Below are 5,412 nucleotides of genomic sequence, written 5' to 3' on the forward strand. Positions count from 1 at the left end.
CATCAATGGTGAGAGAATCATTGACCGGCTGCCTCCTGCACGCCCCCGACTGGGGATTGAGCCTGCAACACAGGCATGTGCCCTTGACTGGAATCGAACCCGGGACCCTTCAGTCCACAGGCCGACGCTCTATCCACTGAGCCAAACCAGCCACGGCGACTGTTGTTTCTTCACAGCCCTCCCCGAGCCTTCCCCGGGGTCCCGGAAGGAACTCCATTTGAGAGAGACGCACGTTTTCTTTCTTCTTTCCCGCTCTAAGCGCCTCCGACAGGATGGCAAGCCGGGCCAAAGAGAAACAGACATCTCAGCCCCTTGTTCTCCTGAAACAGGGAGCATTTCCAGTTTCACTCAGTGAGCGGAGGGGAGCTGTGGGTCCCAGCAGGAACCACACCCCTCTCAGAGGCACAGGGGGCAAGGGCAGAGGGCCCAGCTCCATGGTGTGGCGGGGGGGGAGGTCGCCTTTCGGGGATGCCACGGGGCTGCAGGCCTCATGCAGACCTTGCCGCCGGCTCAGTCTCTCCCCCCATCCCCCCTCGCCTCCTGTGACGAAGCTGCAGGGAGGAGAGGCAGGCTTCCTTGCAGTTGTCTGTCCGAAATGCAGCCACTTGTTCAGGGGACAGGCCCGCTGTCATGAGTTGCAATAAAGCAGTAGCGTTGAACCCTCTTCGGTGGTGGTTCTCTGACCCCGTCTGTGTTGCTGTCAGCCGGGGGCAAAGGCAGCGTGCAGCCGGGCACACGTGTGTGCAACCCAGCCGGCTCTTGGCATCTGCGCTGACTCCTTGCCACGACCTCCTGGCCTCCATCCTCCGAGATGCCAGTGTGAACCAGGCTGGGGGAAGGGTGGGGTCCCTGGGAGAGAAGTCCAGGACGGATCCATTCTGGCGTGAGCAGGCAGGGGGTGAGTGCCGGACAGGACAGCTGAGAGCTCTACGCATGAGGCAGCGACAGCGGGCGAGTTTTCTTCACAACGACATCTGGATTTTGTGCCGTGAACTCATCATCGTCACTAATAGTCAAGTCAAATAGCAGCCGCCTCCCCGGACAGTGCGCGCACCAGGGGCCCAGGAAGACGGGTGGGGACCGCGTCCTGCGCTTGGATAGGGAAAGGGCCCTGTCCTGGGGGCGGCTGTGCTATGCAGCCACTGGGCACAAGGGCTGAGCCCGGTCAGGGACAGACGGTCACAGGGCTGGGCCCCAGGGTCCCCCTGGGAGCAGGGAAATGGAGCTTATTCAAGTGCAGAGCATGGACATCGGCTGGGCAGCCAGACGGAGCTACCCTCACTAGCGCTTCCTGAACTGCTCCGGGAGAGGGAGCACGCAGCTGAGACGTGGGTGAGGGGCCGGGACCACCGGGGCCTGGGGAGCTGTGTGCCCTGCCCTCACTCCACACCCTGAGAACTCTGCTTCTGCAAAGCTGGGTGGGAGGTGGCTTCTGTTGGAAAACGTGAAAGGAAACGGATTCTGAAGGGACCTCTCGGTGGGTTCCCTTGTCACGTGGAGAAGCCCTTGGATGACTCGCCAGCAGATCTGCACGGGGATGCACGGCCCTTTCTGAGGGCGAGGCCTCCTGCGCCGACTTCCTGTTCTTGACCCTCTTGTCCGCCAGCGAGCCCCGCAGCTTCTCTCTGGCAAAGCCCCTGGTCAGAGCCCATCCTTGATGCGTGACCGCCCTTGGTGTTCAGTTCGCTCGGAGTCCCTCCCTCCTTCCCCGCAGCTCCTTGCGCCTCCTTGTAGCCACGTTGGGGTCCTGCGTGTGGTAGACAGCGCGCCTCCATTGCACTTAGTTCTTTTTCTGGGGACTTCTGTGCTTCCATTTGGGTCCTGCTGCTTCGTCTCCCCGTCTCGGCTGCCTCTGTGTGTCTGCTTCTCTGCAGTAAGTGGATGGGCCGTGACTCCCAGCCTGGGCCGGGCGGCCTCGTGCAGCAGGGGTCGGGCGGGGCTCGGTGGCACAGTCCCCCAGATCCCCTGAGCTTGTCCGTGGGGTGGGCTGTGTGCGCCCTCCGGCTGTCTGTCGTCTCGTCTTGGTTTCTGTTGGCCCATCTGTGAATGGGGCTGACGGTGGGGACGGACCCCGGCCACAGTGTGTGAGCTGCTGTGCCGGGGCTGAGTTCACCCCCGCAGGGTCCTGCGGGAACCCCTTTCACGTCCCGTGTGGTTCAGGGTTCGGGTTCTGGAGGGGGCCGCACACAAACGAAAGAGACTAGAAAAGTATTAATTCGGGAATATTGGGGGCCAGGCGGGAGCCCACCTCTAGGGGGAGGACTACACACCGCTCCGGCCTTGCTATCCCTTTTGTGAAGGCTTTGGGATCCACCCATAGAGGCAGGCAATTCCAATCATAGCCAATCAGCAAGGACTTACATGAGATGGACAGGTGGAAGTTGCTTCAGCTACCAATGTCTCGATGAGACAGTGAGTGATTGGCTCTGGCCTTTCAGAGCTTCCAAGGTTAACCAGCCTTCCGGGTTCCTTGTCCACACCTCTCTGCCAGTGGGGACCATGGTCGGTTTCCGACAGGGTCCGGTGCCTGCTGAGCGATCCCGTGGCGGGTTCCGCTTATGGAGGTCGTTCGGTCCTGCTCTGACGTGGGCTGGGGCCCGTCCCCAGGTGTGTGGGTTCCGGGCCTCCATTGCAGATCCGTGTGAGATGCCGCCTGGGACCCGGCCATGGGCTACCTGTTTGGAGCTACAAAGCCATGCACAGCTGTTGGGCCCTTAGCTGGGCCTGGGTGTGCATGGGAGGGGTCACGCTGTGTGCCCAGGTAGACTTCCACCAGCCCCGAGCCTGGGGGGCAGGTCAGAAGGCCCAAGGCACCCCAACAGCCAGCGGCCCGTGAGGCCCAGTCGCGGGAAGAACCTCTTGGGGCCTGTGAGCTGTGTGAGGTAGGTTCCCAGGAGGGGCGAGAAGTGTTCATCCGATCGACACAGATTCAAACACGGCACCAGGGCTGGGTCTGAGGCCACTCGGCAGAATTCTCAGGGTTCACCAAGGCCAGCCTCCCCCGCTCCCCCCGGAGGCCTCCGGACCTCTGTGTTGGGGTGGGGTTTCAGGGAATCATCAGGGTGAGGCCACCAGAGTTCCTGGGGCTGAAACAGACCGAGACTGGGCTGTGTGGAGGGAGGGCTGTGCACCGGCCGGGCGTGCCGGGGGAAATGGTCCTAGAGCCACACAACTCGGGGTCTCCTGTCGCCTCTGCCCCCCCGAGTCCGTCTGCACCTCCTCGAGAGCCTCCCAGGAAAGTGCGTGCCAGGAGCTCAGGCCTCACAGCCAGCAGCCTCTCTGGAGGGCACAGCCACGGGGAGCCGGGGGGTGGGGCTCCCCCAGGCTGATGGGTATAGAGGGGAGTGCTTTGACTCAGGCAAGACGGTGCCTGTGGGTGACGTGGGCGAGGGAGTCCCCACAGGGAGCTGGCGGCTGCCCCCCTCAGACACCTCCAGAACCGAACTGCTCTCCACCCCACAGCTGGCACCTCCCTCCAGCTCACCAGCGCCTTGACCCGGCTGGTGGCCGCGCCGCCTCCCCTCGCCTGCCCTCACCTTCCCTGCTTCTCATCAGCACAGAACGCGGAGCGGTTCCTCTAAAAGGCCAGTTAGGTCATGTCTGTCCTCTGCTCCAGACCCTCCAGCGGCTTCCCTCTGCACTCACAGTAGAAGCCAAAAACGTCACCCTGGTCCCCAGGGCCAGCCAACACGTCCTGCCCGTCCCATCTCCCACCACTGACCCCTCCCACCTTTCCCAGTCAGTTTCAGTCGCATCGGCTCTGTTGCTGGCTAAGCCAGTGATGGGCAACCTTTTGAGCTTGGTGTGTCAAACTTCGCCAAAAAACTGAGCATAACTCGGGTAGTGTGTCAGTTTGAGGAAAAAACTAACTCCAAGACTCTAGTCACAAATGTTTCATCCTCAGGAGCAGCAAACGTTTCATCCTCGGCATGCGGCCGCGTGTCATCAGAAATGGCTACGCGTGTCAGTGCTGACACGCGTGTCATAGGTTCGCCATCACTGTGCTAAGCTCTCTCCTACCAGGGACAGAGTTCTCTTTTCTGGAAGGCTCGGGCCAGACAATGGCACGTCTGCTTGCTGCTCTTCTGCTCAGATGTCACCTTATCCAGGGGGCCTTTCTGACCACCCTGTGTGGGGCTCAGGTCTTCCCCACAGCACCCCCCACACACACACACCCCTACTCAGCCTCATGCTTGTCCTCAGACCAGATCGCATCTGGAATGCTATCGATCTGTTTGCTGTCCGCCCGCGCCCCCTCACGAGAAGGGGAGCTCCGCCCGCGCCCCCTCACGAGAAGGGGAGCTCCGCGCCCCCTCACGAGAAGGGGAGCTCCGTGAAGATGGGTGCTGGCTCCTGGAATAATGCGGCTCATTGTGGGCACCCGACAAGCACACATTCGGTGGACGGTGGCTCAAGCAGTCCAGGGGAATACCACAAAGCCGGGCCGAGGAGGGTTAGGGATGTTAAAAACCGTATCTGACTTTTAATTTTAAAAACAAAAAGGAAATACAGTTAATGAAAACAGACCCGAAGGTGCGGCTGCCCGGGATCCCCCCTCCACGGTCTCTGTTGGGGACGCCCCGCCCCCAGCTTCACGCCTCTGCGGCGGGAGGTTTGGAAAACAAACGGTCGTCCTGGGCCACATTCTGGTTTATCACGAACTCATCCCCGGCAAAGAAGGAAGCTGCCGTCGCCCAGGACTACAGTGATCGATAAACCCACATGCAGCTACAAGAGGACACTGGGCGGAAACAGCTCACACCTGCCAAAAAAGAGTAAAGGAGAGGGAGCAAGAGAAAATGCCTCATTTTGTTCAGTATCAGTTTCCTGAAGGCGAGCCCTGGGCTGTTTCTGTTTTTTTTTGTTTTGTTTTGTTTTGTGTTTTTGTTTGTTTTTGGCTGAGAAGGTGGCCGGAGACCAGCCAAGCTCACCTGAGCACAGGGCTGGGGAGGCAGTGGAACGCCTGGGCCTGGGTTCACGCATTTGATGGTCGCCTGCGCCCACCTCGTCCCTTCTCTCCCACGCCACGCCACGCCACGCCATGCCACGTGATGCCGAGAGGTCGATTTCCAGAGCAACCATTGAACATGTAAGAGGTTGGGGGGGATGCCCTACAAGGTGGCTCAGGTTCCCAGGGATAAGGTCCCATTGGATGGGCTCAGGACTACTGTGGGAAATTCCATCTGTTTCAAAAACAGGCAACCGATGCTATTGTTTGAATGTTTAGGTTGTCCGACTAAGTCCAATCCCCCCCCTCCCTCAAACTCCCCCCCCCCTTTTCTAGAAGTGGGTTCTCTGTGGTCCTCAGACTGGTCCTGTGAGTTTAAACGAAGTGTTAGCGGTTAAAAAATAAACACCCCTTCCGTGGGCTCATGCCTTTCCTTTTCCTCCACGCGAGAGGAAAAATTGTGC

General features: G+C 60.2%; 1 long non-coding RNA gene across 1 annotated transcript; it reads right to left on the reverse strand.

Annotated features, from left to right (window-relative positions):
• Positions 1 to 4,459: 4,459 nt before the first annotated feature.
• Positions 4,460 to 5,084, reverse strand: LOC129148133 (uncharacterized). Its single transcript, XR_008555315.1, has 2 exons — positions 4,932 to 5,084; positions 4,460 to 4,762 (listed from the first exon to the last, which is right to left on the reverse strand). It is a non-coding gene; the product is annotated as an uncharacterized LOC129148133 (long non-coding RNA).
• Positions 5,085 to 5,412: the final 328 nt, after the last annotated feature.

This window comes from Eptesicus fuscus, chromosome 23, assembly GCF_027574615.1.
Source record: "Eptesicus fuscus isolate TK198812 chromosome 23, DD_ASM_mEF_20220401, whole genome shotgun sequence".
Lineage (NCBI taxonomy): Eukaryota > Metazoa > Chordata > Mammalia > Chiroptera > Vespertilionidae > Eptesicus > Eptesicus fuscus.